Genomic DNA, 14,484 nt, shown 5'->3' with positions numbered 1-14,484 from the left:
AGTCACTGGCCTGGGAGGGGACTTGAGCTCGGCCCAGTCACCCTTCGCCCTGGGGACTGGAGATGGCGTCTGCCTTCCTGGAAACAACTTGCCGCTCAAAGAAGAGGGGACGCCCCAATGAAAACAGGGACTCTGTCAGGAAGGAGGGAAAGAAGGAAGAGCCAAGAGCGCTGGGTAGGAAACCAACAGTTTCTGTTGCAACATAAAAAATTAACATTTTCTTGAGTGGCAAAAAGAGAATCCATTTTAGAAGAGCTCAACAGTACGGTCTTATTTATGTAAAACGGTTCACATATTTACATGTGTATGTATCTGAACAGAGAATATCTGAAAAAATTAGTCTTCACCAGTTAACAGTGTTTTCTCTAGGTGGTGAGGTTTCAAGAACATCTTACATCGTTGCACTATGCTGTTACTCAACTGTTTGCTGTGAGTGTGTGCTACTGTTACAAAGACAACAAGTATTTTCTTTGAGGAATTTCTGTTTTGTTTTAAGTAGGCGAGGTCTTTGTGTGGAAAAGGTTGGCAACTGCTTCGGAGTCCCAGCTTTGGAAATTTTTCTGAGGAGCTAAAAGCTAAAAGAGTTTTTTTTTTTTTTAAGGTTTTTTGTTTACTTGCATGTCAGATTTAAAATATGTCCACTAAGTTTTTGACACCCCTTCTACTGAAATGTGGAGGCTGTGTCACTTCCACTTGAATCTGGGCAGACTTGAGACTGTTCCAAAGGATACAGGAGAGCAGAAGCAACCCTTTGCCCCAGTCTAGGTCACAAGAGCCAAGGAGCTCACACCTTGTTCCCTGGAACGTCTTCTTTGGGGGTCTTGAGTCTGCACGTAAGAAGCCTGACTAACGGAGGCCATATTGTGAGGGAGCGCAAGCTGCCAAGGGTGACCATGGGTTAGCCACTCTGGCCAAGAGTCCCAGCTGAGCCCAGCCAGGTGCCAGAGGACTTCAGCCCCCAGATGCTCAAGGTACCACCACCATTCAGGTCTTCGCCACTGAGCCCCAGGTAATCACAGAGTAGAGATGGGTCTCCCTCTGTGCCCTATCACATTCTTGACCCACAGACCCCACCAGCATGAAAGTGAGGCTGTTCTTTTATACAAACCAGTTTGAGGTCATTTGTAATGCAGCAGTTCAGACAAACTGGAGTCGTTTGTCTGTCCGCGTGTTTATTTGTTTTTAATTCTGTAGGCCTGTTCTCACAGGAAAAAGGTGTGGAGCCCCACAGTTTGTCCTTGAACGTGTCAGAGAAGCTGAAGGCCAGAACACGCAGGAAGGCATTGGGAGCCACAGAAGCTTCCCGTTTCGGGTGGAGGGATAGGAGGAACAGAGGCATGGGTCAGTGCGGTGTGACTCAGAAGCTCAGAAGGGAGCAACTTTTCCTGGGTTGGGTTTTAGAGCCCACCACACAGGAGAGGGAGCCATCTGAGAAAGGGCTCAGAGCAGAGGAACTGCTGAGCGAAGGCCTGAAACCCCAGGGCTGTCGAGGTGGGACACACAACACTCTCCCCGGTTAGCAGGTGATGTTAATAAGCCACTCAGCCTCCCTCCAAAACGCAGCCCCTGCCTGGGCTTGTGAGGGTTAACGAGCTCATGCGTAAAACTCGGTCGACATGGCTCACTGGACATGGATCACCATGTCTGACCCCTGGCCGAGGATAGATGGGCTCCCAGGACAGACACCTCTTCATTTTTCCCATGGATGGATTTAGGATTGAAGACCCTAGTAAAATACGTTTTTAGTGATGGCTGGCTGTGACCGTGGTGAGCAAGAAGGAGGAGAGCGTGTCAGAAAGAGAAGAAAGTGCTGGGGGAAGAGCAGTGGGCAGGAAAACAGCCGGACCAGCGTGGAGACTGTGGCCAATGGGGTAGGAGCCCAGACTGTGGAGCAAGAAAGATCCAGGCTCCACTATGGCATGGCCACCTGCCGGCCAGGCTGCCCCTCAAGGCTCGGGACGTGCATCTGCCCCTCGGTGAAGTGGAGGCTGCGCAGCGCCTGGGAGGGCTGTTGGGGACGAGGAGGTCGTACCACCCCACCCCCCCAAGGTGCTGAAGGGCCATCAACCCCCATTCCTGCCCCACCTCCCGTGTCCCTGGGTGGGCCGGCCTTCATTTCTCTGCACTGGCCCCTGGACAGGCGGCTGCCTCCCTCGGGGCTGACCACCCTCCCACACGACCTCCAGGCACCGCCAGTCACAGGAAACTCACACCCGGCTGGAGAGCTCCTTGCCCAACAGCATAGACGTGTCACCCTACCACCAGCCGCCATGCTGCCCACCGGGTGACCTCACCGCTGCGCATGCTGCCCACCTGCCCCTCCCCTGCATGCTCCGGCTCTGGGCCCACCTGGTGTGTCTGCCCCTCGGCTCCCAGGCACATCCTCTCAGGATGCTGGACAGAGCAGCCCAGGCCACACCAGCCCCTTGCTGGTCTCAGCTCTGGGCCTGGGCCCTGCTGTCTGACCCTGCACAGCGGCCAGAGCGGTTTTTAAAAACCCCTAACTCGCATGGCGTCCCTCCTCCCCCGAGACTCTCAGCATGAACTTCATCCCAGAATGAACCGAAGCGTGCTCCCTGACACCAAAGTCCTGCTCACTCAGCCCCTCTCACCCTCTCCCCTGGCTCTCCACGCGGCCACCAGGCCCTCTCTGGTCCATCCCGCCTGAGGGCTCCCGCCCACTCAGCAGAGAGGCCTCCCTGGGCACCGCCACCGCCAGCCTGCCCGGCCAGCTCCCTGCACTGTTACCACTTGGTCCTGTCATAGCATCTCCACATCTCTTACTGGGACCAGAGATATCTAACTTATTTATCAACTATATTATTAACAGATAATAAATATGGATAGATAACTCTGGTATCTATCCAATAGTAATATTCTAAGATCATGTATGATCTACCTCCCTCCACCAGAATGGGACCCCCTTGAGAAAGAATCCTTCTTCGTCACACCATTATGTCCAAGAACAAGAGTTGGTCATATTTGTTGATGGACACGTGAAAACTGCCTGCTAGAAGCTTCTCCTGACATCCCTTCTCTCCATCTTCTCTGGACTGTGCCTCTCCACCTTCTCCCGACCATCCCCTCCCTCGGTGGATCGCCTTCAGCTCTCATCTGTCCTGATCCTACACTGCTCAGAGTGCCCTCCCCTTTCAGATGCCTCATCTTTCTCAGGCGCATCGTGGGATCCTGCATCTGCAGTGTCTGTCTCCCACACACAGACACCATACCTGGCACATGGCCCTGGCACAGTCACAGATGCCACAATTTATTTACCCTTCACCTGGGTTGTTGGCACTGTACCCTCTCTGCTGTCCCATCTCACTCCCTTGGGCTGAAATTTGTCCCTAATTGTTGTCCTCCTGTGCTTGGTGTCACGATGAGCTCTGCTTGTTGCCTGCTTGTGGTATGAACTCCTCCTCCAAGGTCTCTCTATGGAAGGATATCCCTGAGTTCTCTGATTTCACGTCCAGTGTAAACACAGGCAAATTTGTAATTATCAAATATTATTACCACTTGTCATTACCCTGACTCCACAGTCCACATTGTGAACTGAAGAAATGAACATGAAGAGTGGAGTGTTTAAATTTTTCCCTCTTGCCCTTAAAATATTTATTTTTCAAACATGTCTCCAAATAGTTTGATTATGTCTTTTTCCCTAATTAGTGCACGAGTGTGGAATTTCCAGACCATCCAGAGTAAAGCTTTGCCGCTTTCTAAATGTCTGCATCTCACTGAGTGTCCCCTCGCATGTTTCCAAGCATCCATTTCCGAGACGCTGCACCGCTCTCAGCAGTGCCTCTGGAGCAGCTAGGAAGCTCCCCGGCTTAATGCACAGAAGGGTCTCCCGGGGAAGGGTGTACAGGGGGCTCCACTCACAGACCAGCGGTTCTCAAGATGTGGCCCAAGGACTGCCTGTGTCAGGCTGTCTCGGGATACTTTTAAGTGCTGATTCCCTGGCTCATGGCAGACGTATTATGGCATCCCAGAGGGCGCAGCCAAGGAATTTAAGTTTTGACAAGCTCCCAGGTCAGGCTCATTCACAGTGAAAATCACAGGTAGAGCCACGTTCCTGGCTTCTTCTTGTCCATGTCTTGCTCTTGTGTCTTGTTCTGCTGCCCTGGGGCAAGCAGGAGGAATGTCAGCAGTGAATGAGAACATGACTGCCTGCAGAGGCTTCAAATCTGGTCTCCTGGAATTACTAAGTGTGTTTTCCAGAGAATTAATAATGGTACTTGTGCCAGTTAGAATGCCAGTTAGGCTGCTCCTACAAACACCAAAATCACAGTGGCTTTGGAAAGACAGAAGATTATTTCTCTCTCACACACCAATCTGTGTGTAAGCAGCATGACCAACATGATGTTGGGGATCCTTCTATTTTGTTGCTCTCAAAAACTCAACACACAGCTTCTCTTTCAGGTCCTAAGGTGGCTACTTTAGCTCCTGCCACCACATCTGTATTCCAGTCAGTGAGAGAGAAAGGAGCGTGAAGAGTGTGCCCCTTCCCTTTAAGGACATGACCCCAAAGTTGCACACATCACTTCCCCTCATATCCCTCTGGCAACTTCTAGCGGCAAGGGAGGCTGAGTAATACATCTGTTCCTCTCTTTTTCTGTGCTCAAAATAAACCCAGAAGCTCTACTACTAACAGAAAGAGGAAAATGCGCATTGGATGACAATGAGCAGTCTTCGCCCTAGTACATCCAGACCCTTAAAGGGTGCGTGTGTGTGGGTGTGTGCGTGTAACTCAGTGTTCCCTTGACTACCTTAAATTCATCTGCGATGCTGCAGCCATAGTGTTGCCAGACAAAATGTGGGATATTCAGTTTTGTTTTAATTTTAAATGAGCAACAAATAATTCTTTAATGTAACCGTGTCCCAACTATTCAGGTTTAACTGTGTGTCCTATATTTTGACTTGCTCAAGCTGGCAACCCCATGTAGTCAGGGACTAGAAATTGAGCCACCAGGAAATAAACATGCATTTTTCATCGCAAAGGGTAGGAAGTGAGTCTCTTTAACGGCTCTAGGCCAAGAGCCAGTTTATTGCCCTCCTAAATGACGGGGTTTCTGCAGAGAAATATGTTGTCCCTCCCACGGAGGAGGAGTCGGGAGCTGGGAATGAATCGTGAGCAGCGGGGATGTGCACGGGGCAAGAACGTGGCGGATGCCGTGAGCCTGAGCCAGGACGAGCACAGGGCAGTCGGCAGGAGCAGACAGCACCCGTGGGCTGGAGAAGATGACTGACACCAGGGAGATCAGCACGTGCTGCAGGGAGGGTGCAGCCTCGGGGGGAATCATGGACCACAGAGATGCCTGAGCACAAGCCAGCAAGGGAGCAGCCCTGAAGACCTGCAGGAGAGCCCCTGGGACAGAGGACCAGACGGGCTTCTGCAACTTCCCGGGGACGAAACCCCTGGTGAACAAACATGTCACAACTTATGGGGTTTACAAACCCCTGGAAGCTCATGGATCTCTAACGGAAGAGTGTGGATCAAACCCCACCTTGTGGAGTTGGTCCATAGGGCCCCACAGAGGCAGCACCTGCTGGATGGGGCAGCAACCAAGCCATCCATTTTTAACCGGTGTCAACCCTTCCTCATTTCCTCCTCCATCATCTTTTCCAGGTGGGACTGACCTACAAGGCCTCTCCCCAGCCGTCTCCATCAGCCATGGTGAGTCCCCAGCCATCTCTGACAGGGCAGGAGTGGATATTGATGGCCTCCTCCCCATGCCTCACTCTGGAACCCTTGAGCACTCCCCAAATCTAATGGCAGGGTCCCAGCTACAGTGGCCCTGTGGTTAGCCTCCTGTGCATTACACAGACTCTGCGTGAGGAACAAGCTGAGGGGCCCTGAGTCTCAGGGTTACCCAGTGGGTTGGAATTCTGCCGGAGGCTGAGAGCTTCTGCCTGATTCCCAGTGGGGACCAGGGATCAGCTCGCTGCCGTGAGGCTGCACTCTGTTCTTTTGAACCCCACCTGCTTCTGAGGGTCCTGCCACCTGCAGACTGACCTCATAATGCAGCTGCTTCCTCTGAACTGCAGGGCCGGCTGGATGCCCCATTCCTTACTCTCTGATCTTGTCCCTCTGCATACGGGTGGTCGTCAGAATCAGTGACGAGATCACTGCACCAATTGGTGGTTCTCAGTCAATGGGGGCACATCAGAACCACTCATGGGCTTTTCCAAAATCCAGGTGACCAGATCCCACCTAAACCAACTGGATCTTTAGGGGGGGATCCAGGGATTCATGTATATTTATAGAAAGTTCTGTGGATGGTTCTGATGTGCTCCCTGGATGAAGAACTTCTGCTCAAGACACTGCTCCTTGAACCAGGGCTCGCTTCTGAGTCCCCCGCTCCCAACCGGCTTCTCCCCTTGCCCCTCTGCTGCTATGACGCCAGAACGTCAACATGCTTTGCCCCTGAGTCCGCCAGAGTTGTGACTGGGCAGGAGGAGTGGATCAAAACTGAATTTACACCATCTAGTATGTTACGTGTAATTTAGCATTTTGTTAAGATTAGATATTTTTCCATGGTGAGAGTAATTTATTTTCAAAACATTGAAGTCCTGACGGGAGGACTATAGACGGAAATAGTAGTGGCTCCAAGTGATCAGAGTCATCTACTGACCACTGGTGCTCAGGGACTCCCCCGTCCTCCATTTGATCTACCTGTCCTGAGGCCCATCTGAGAACTGGCAATGCGTGGGGCAGAGAATAAAATAACTAGCATCATAGCATAGGGTGGTGACATCTATGTAGCTACCTCTATGCGTATGTTAGCTACAACGTCCAACAACATTGACCATCAGCCTTCTTGTCACAAAAAAATGAAAAGAAAAGAACACCACAATGTGAAAGCCACGTTTTCTTTTATTTCCTCCCAACACCTCCAGACTTGCTCAGCGGCTGCAGCCCTGAAGCGCACCCTCAGACCCAATCTTGCCTCCAATTCACACCCTTCTACTTGGCTGGGTGTCTGAGACTGTATATTGAGTGCTTCCAACGGGCCATTCAATAAGATTCTGTCCGCCCACTGCGTGTGTAGTCAGCACAACCAAGCGTCAGGTTTAAGTATCTTCTTCAAAATTAACCAGATCTGTTTCTGCTGGAGATAATCGATGTGGAATGTGAAGGCATGGTGTGACCTTCCTTTAGGAGGAAGCCCGTCCCTGTGCTCTGCCTGGCAAGAGTGAAGGTTGTTTCTCTTCAGCTTTCTTCCAGTTCCCTGTGTCTTTACACCCAGCCCTGCCTCTTCATACTCAGTCTGCATTACTGTCACCAAGAGTTTTCTCATTCCTACCTTGGAACCTAGAGTATCAGAGACTTCCCTTTGAGACACTCTGTCCCTCTACCCTTCCATCCGTTTGTTGAGTACTTACCACATCCGAGGCATCAGCAACTCAAAGCTTGTTAAAATCTAGAACCTGCGCTGGGGTGCAGTATTAATAAGGGGTTTTAGTTGCAAACTACAGAATCCTCTATAGCGAGTTAAAGCACAAAGGGATTTGCTAGAGGATGTTAGAGCAGCTTACAGAATTTTCAGGAAATCCAGCTCAGATGCTATACATCCAGGAAAAATGACCTTACACACACTCCACAGAACTATTCTAGAGGTACGCCCACTTCTGCACCCCTGTACCTATGATACCAGACTCTGAACACTAGAAATGCTGCCACCGACCCTGGAAAAACCAAATGCTCCTCCCGTCGTGCTTGCCAGGACAATCCTCCATCCGTGGCCTCCATCTTTGCTGCCCATTTCTACCTCAGTGTGTCAGGTGAATAAAGCCACTTGAGGGGACCTTGGTCAACACTTAAGCTAACCGCAAGAGTTTCTGGGAACGTGGTTTTCTCTTCTTATCCTCTATAGTAAGGAAGAGGATGAAAGGGGAAGGAGAGTTGAGGATGCAGACAGAGAGTCAGAGGAGACCTTATGGGTGACCAAGTGTGGAGCTTTGAAGGCCAGTAGGTGTTCGCCCAAAGAATGAAAAAAATTCCAGTGGAGGGACAGCTTGCGCTCAGGCACTGAAGTGTGGAAGAGCACACATGTTTGGGGAAAGATGGGAACTCAGAGTGGGGAGAGCAGTGGGGTGCTGAGGACAGGGGCAGGGCCACCTCACAGGCAGGCAGGCCCAGAAGTAAGCAAAGGCCAAAGTGGGAGGGGTGTCTTGTGCTCCCAGAAGGCTGGCCCTCCCCTCAAGGCTGGACTCAGGTGGTTTCTCCAGAGCAGACCAAAGTCTGCAAACTGTCAGTCAGATGTTTCCGCCCCGCACGCTGGGCCCCTTCAGTCCCTGCCCTGGAAAGCAAGGCCCTAACGACACTCGCCACCAAGTGGTGAACAAAACAACTCTGGACAGAGCTGTTCGTTCCAGAGACAAAGAAGTGTTCCCTTTGTATTTTCAGAATATTTCCTTTGCTCCAATATTCTAAAGTGTAAACATAAAATACGATGAAGGTGATTTTTCTGTTCAGCCCCCTCGGTCTTGCCTCAGTTATGCGGTGCTTTCCTGAACAGGGCCGCCACCTTAGGCCTGAAAAGGAGCTCAGCGGCTCCATCAGGGGAGGTACCAGGGACGCCCTCAGGAGACACTGTTGGAGGCATCTTCTCCATCCACAGCCCTCCCTCTCTGAGAACTCTCTGCCCGCCTCCCTCCTGGGCCTGTACCACCCTGCCCCTGGCCAACACTGATGGACCAGCTATGGATCATGACCCAAGCTGAGCAAAGTGGATTCTCTGCCTCAGAAATTTGGAAATTCACTCACTCTTTCCTTCAGCAAATACTGATTGGGCCCTCACTTAGAGCCAGTTGTTCTGGGAGCCGGGGATAGGCAGGATGAGGTGCGCCATCCACATTCAGTTAGACACGTGCTTCCATGGACGTCCGCTCTCTGCTTCAGCTGGGGCAGCGGGCGTCTCCTTCTGCATCAAAAGAACCCTCCCTGAGACAATTCCACACTGTTATCCATGATGGGGAAGTGCCTTATTGTCTTTTTGGGACTTTCAAAGGCATTACCCCATAGCAAAAAGCCTGAGGAATCTCTTTAAAGTTTTAACTGGGTAAATTTTCACTGATTGGAATCACATTTGATCTCAAGAAATCTTTATTTTTAAGATTGACACTACAGGAGCCGGCTCCGTGGCCGAGTGGTTAAGTTCGCGCACTCTGCTGCGGCGGCCCAGGGGTCAGATCCTGGGCGTGGACATGGCACCACTCGTCAGGCCACGTTGAGGCAGCGTCCCACATCCCACAACTAGAAGGACCTGCAACTAAGATATACAACTATGTACAGGGGGTTTGGGGAGATAAAGCAGAAAAAAAACCCAAAAAGATTGGCAACAGTTGTTAGCCCAGGCGTCAATCTAAAAAAAAAAAAAGATTGACACTATATTATATACTTTACGGAAACGTAGAGGACATTAAATAATGTGTCAAAGATTTCCACTGAATCCTGATGGCAAACCTAAATTTCTGTCTTTCATTTCTCTATGGTAATCATACAACAGCCACCCCCCATTCATTACACACGTGCACACACACACACACACACAGATCCTCGAATAAACATCTTGTGTAAAGACACAAAGGCGAAAGGCAAAAAGTCGAGTGGTTAGAAGCGTAAGGTTTGCAAGACAAACCTGAGTTCAAATACTCCCCCTCTGGTGACCTTGGGACATTTTACATCTATGAAAAAGAGACTGCAACTATTCCACAGGATTATCGTGAGAACTGAATGTGTGTAAAGACCCTAGCACACAAATGTGCTCAAGAAACAGCAGTCACTAAACAGGTGATCACTGTTTACCAGTGGGATCTTTGTGAGCCGCAGCGCGCAGGTTTATAAATACAGCTATGTGTGCACGACACACAGATCTAACTGTGGAGGCCACGGCAGCTCTCTCTCTCACCTAAGGAGAAACTGGAATGGTGGTTTAGGCCAAGATGATTCAGCCCGTGTGTGTAAGTAAGTACAGTGCTCAACAGCAAATGTGATTGGATCCACTGCTGGAGGCAGAGGTGTGGACTTCTGCCAGTTCAGGACCCAGTGTCCATCCACAAGCCATCCCCGTCCTAAACCTGTCCAGACTCTCCGAAGGCTTTGCTGGAAACTGAGGGTGGGGAGGGAAGCAGTGGTCGTCCAGCCTCTCCAGGACCCAGACGCTGAGCGGTTTCAAAGCAGCAGTGTGGACGCCTTCTGTACCCACGGCCTTCAAAATTGCTGTCAGGGAGACAGCACAGCAGGGACCAGCTTCCCGGAGCCTTACGGACCATCATGGCTCAGCGCAGGGGTTAAACGTGCTGGCACTGGGTTCAGACTCCCAGGGCTCAAATCCTGACTCTGCTACTTGTGACTTTGGTCTGGTTTCCTGGCTTCCCTCAAATGTGGTTTCCCCATCTGTAAATGGGCCTGACGATGATATTAATATCTGCAGTCTTAGTTTCCTATGGCTGCTGTATAAAAAATATTGCAAACCTGTCAGCCTAAAACACCAAGAACTTATTCTCATAATTCTGGAGGCTGGAAGGCTGGAACCAAGCTCCCTGGGCTGAAATCACCGTGTCCACAGGGCCACGCTCCCTCAACAGGCTCGCCCAGATTCTGGGGGCTGCTGGCATTCCTTGGCTTGTGGATGCTTCACTCCAATTTCTGCCTCCACGACCAACTCACCTTCTCCTCTTCTGGAGACCAGATGTCCCTCTACCTCCCTCTATTTGGGATGCGTGGGATTGCATTCGGAGCTGCTGATGACTGATTTTATGTGTCACCTTGGCTGGGCCAGGGGTGCCCAGATTAAACATCACTTCGGGTGTGCCTGTGAGGCTGCTTCGGGACCAGGCGAGCATCTGAGTCTGTGGACACAGCACAGCCGTCGGCCCTCCCTGGTGTGGGTGGGCCTCACCCAATCCGTTGAAGGCTGAATAAAACAAAAGTGGGAGGAAGGAGGAAGCTGTCCCTTTTTTCCTGCCTTACTGCTTGAGCTGGGACCTCGCACCTTCTCCTGCCCTCGGGCTGGGACTTACACCATCAGCTCCCCTGGTTCTCAGGCCTTCAGACTCAGACTGAGTTACACCACCAGCTTTCCTGGGCCTCCAGTTTGCGGGAGGCCTCAGCCTCCATAACCCCCAGAGAACTCTAATCCAGGGCCCACCTAGATCATTTTTTTATCTGCCAAGACCCTTTTTTGCCATATAATGGAACATTCGCAGGTTCATTTTTCGGCCTGTGACAATTGCCTGTGGTCTCAGTGTGAGGTCTGGACGACATGCACTGGCAAAGTGCAGTGGCCAGAACATGGGAAGTGTTCCGTAAGGCAGATCCTGCCTGCTACAAGGTGACCTTGAAGGAACCTGGCCCAAAGAGGGACAGAGGAAGACAGGAAGGGCCTGGTGGCATTTGACCTTTGCCAATACCATGAACATTAAAAATGCTATATGTGGGTGCTCTTTGCATGTGCCCTTCACACGACCTCTGTAGGTCACAGCTCCTTATGTGGTGGACTAGTGGGGGCATATGGAAAAGAATCTAGAAGTTAATGCAAAAGAGTTTATTATCTCGTTTTTATCAACCCATATTGGAAAATGAACATGTTCATAGGAATTTTATCTTCGCTCCAATTCTGAAATAATCATCAAATTCTGAATAAAGAAAACCTCCGTATTCTAGAAATTTAAAAATTTTCACATTGGTTTATCATCTCCTCTGTAATGTTTAAAATAAACTGGGCACATTGGTCTTCTCAGTATTCGCATGAAATGATTCTCTGTTGTGTCACCTGAAGTATCTGTTAGCACAGAATAAAGATCGAGATTTAATTTTTTTTACGATTTTATTTTTCCTTTTTCTCCCCAAAGCCCCCTGGTACATAGTTGTGTATTTTTAGTTGTGAGTCCTTCTAGTTGTGGCATGTGGGAGGCCGCCTCAGCATGGCTTGATGAGCGGTGTCATGTCTGCGCCCAGGATCCAAACCGGCAAAACCCTGGGCCGCCGAAGCAGAGTGCGCGAACTTAACCACTAGGCCATGGGGCCGACCCCCAGGCTTAATATTGTAACAGCTTCTTGTCCTTCCCAGATGCTGGCAGGTGAATAGTCTAGGCTGAGAATAGACTGAAACTCAGAAAGCCTCTCACAGACACCATCCATTTCATCCTCCTAAGAAGCCCAAGGATGGACAAGATCATGAGTCCCACCTCACAGATTTGGAAAATGAGATGAGAAACCTAAGGCTCAGCAAGCGAAATAGAGCTAGTCAGTTGGGTATCCTGACACCTAATGACACCACTCACGAGGGAGAAGGAAGAGACGGAGGAAGGGGGACCTTGAACAAAAACCAAAGACTGCCTGTAAATTCACGCCTGGAAAGTCTGAAGGAGAAAGGCAGGAGTGAGGTGAAGGAAGTCAGACCCCAGTCAAGCTCCCGTTTGCTGCTGGTTAACGAAGGGAGAGCCAGTGGGACGATGTGCGCCCCCTCCTGTGGATCCCTTCCTTGGGCGCTCGCACGCGCCACAGTAAAGTGGGGGTGACCCCAGTCACTACTTCTCTCTCTAAACCTCGTGCTCTCACCTGCGCAGCTGTCTGGGCAGGTGAGAGGTTCCTCTGTGTGACAGCGACCATCGACTGCCTTCGTTTCCCACAGAAATATTTCCCTGAGGAAGTTGAAAGCCAGAGTGGGTGGGCAAATCAGCCAGGGAGAGGCACGGGGACCACAGTGAAGTGAAGCATCTGTAGCCGGAGAAGTGACGGTGGAGAGCGAGAACAGCGTGCCCACCTGTGGACTCCTCAGCTCGCTTTTCACACCGTATTCTCCCCTCTTCCGAGACGCTGTCCATTTCCGCACAGACTGCATTTCCTGTCTTTCTGCTTCTGCAGCCTACTCGAAGTTTCCGTATAGTGCAGGTGACACTACAGTCACCAGTCTTGGCAACGACAGGGCCATCAACACTGCGTGTAGACGTGGACAGCTTGTTGAAAAGCCTGATGCAGACAGAGAAACTGAGTGTGAAACTAGCATTTGGAATTTCAGAATACACGCCCAAGCAGAGGTTCTCAGATATGGCTGCACGTCACAGCTGCCTCAGGGGCTTAAAAAAATCCAGATGATTAAATGGTTATTTCTGCGGGTGGGACCCTGGCGTCAGATGCTCTGTGGTCTGTGTGTAGCCAGGACTGAGGGCTAGTACTTTCCAGAAAGGACTCAGTGAAAAGAAAATGGTACCAGTACCTCACTCCACATCTTGTGTGGATGGTACAATCTATATTCACGCTCATGTTATAGGATGAGGCTATGACAAGGGTATGGATGTTGAAATTACTGGAGTAACTGGTAGTGAAGAAATGAGAACAACCATTCCATCGACCACGCGAGGTACTGGTAAAAAACTGACTGTCAGAGTGGTGCCAGCCTGTTCCACCTGGACACATGTCATGGTGCTGCCAGTGTATTCACACTGGGGGACGCTGGCGAAAGGTAGACGGGAGCTCTCTTACTGTCTTTGCAACTTTCCCGTAAATTAAAATTATTTCAAAATAAAAAGTTTACTGAAAAAAATGTTTTAGTGACTTAATCAGGATTTCTAGGGAAATTTCCTGTGTCTAATACCGTCACTATAGGCTGACCACATTTGCATCCTGTCGTTATCATGGGATTCATAACACCCCAATGAGATTGCTTTTTCCACGAGCCTAACTCTGTGTGCTCCTTCATGTTAATAACAACAGCAATACTTAGTGGCATTTACTGCACACTAGGATCTGTGCCAAGCACATCCATGCATTATCTCTGTAAATCCTCACTGACACTTTTTGTATAGGTGCCCTTATCATCCCCATTTTACAGATGAGGAAACTGAGAATCAGAGAGGTCAGATTATTCACCTGATATCGTACAGTCAGTTAATGACAGAGCTGAAACTCAAACCTATATCTAGCTAATCACAGAGCCTACAATTTGAACCTCTATGTTGACATCATCTCCCAATCCATTGACTGTTTTCTACTGCGATGCCTAGACTGCGAAATCAGAGACACGGACTGTGCAAATCCCGTGTGTAGCGCTGTCCTCACCAGAGTCAGAGACCTGAGGAGGCTCCGTGCCTCCTCCTCCCCCCTCTCCTGCCCTAACTTCCAGCACATTCGCTCTCTCCCCAGGTGTTTCACGCTGTCCAGTCATCGTCTGCTTCAAAATTACCCAGTAGATTAATTTGCACTAAGGTATGAATGATTAATAGCAGCTTCATGTGTTGGTCCTTAGAGGAATAAATACATTTTTAAGAGAATATCTGAAGGGAGTAGTATTTATCCAAAAATGTGAAAATGGTGGAATTTACTCACTGTGGCACCTTAATGGGGGAGATAATTGAGAAAGGGGCCCTTAAAGAGACAAGCACACTGTTATGACAAAAACCACTCCCTGCGTGGAACAGACGTGCACAAGGCACCACGGTTGGCGTCAAGGAGAGCTAAGGACCAGGAAATGAGATGTG

The sequence above is a fragment of the Equus asinus genome, chromosome 20 (assembly GCF_041296235.1).
Source record: "Equus asinus isolate D_3611 breed Donkey chromosome 20, EquAss-T2T_v2, whole genome shotgun sequence".
Classification (NCBI taxonomy): Eukaryota; Metazoa; Chordata; class Mammalia; order Perissodactyla; family Equidae; genus Equus; species Equus asinus.
This window is presented reverse-complemented; position numbering follows the sequence as displayed.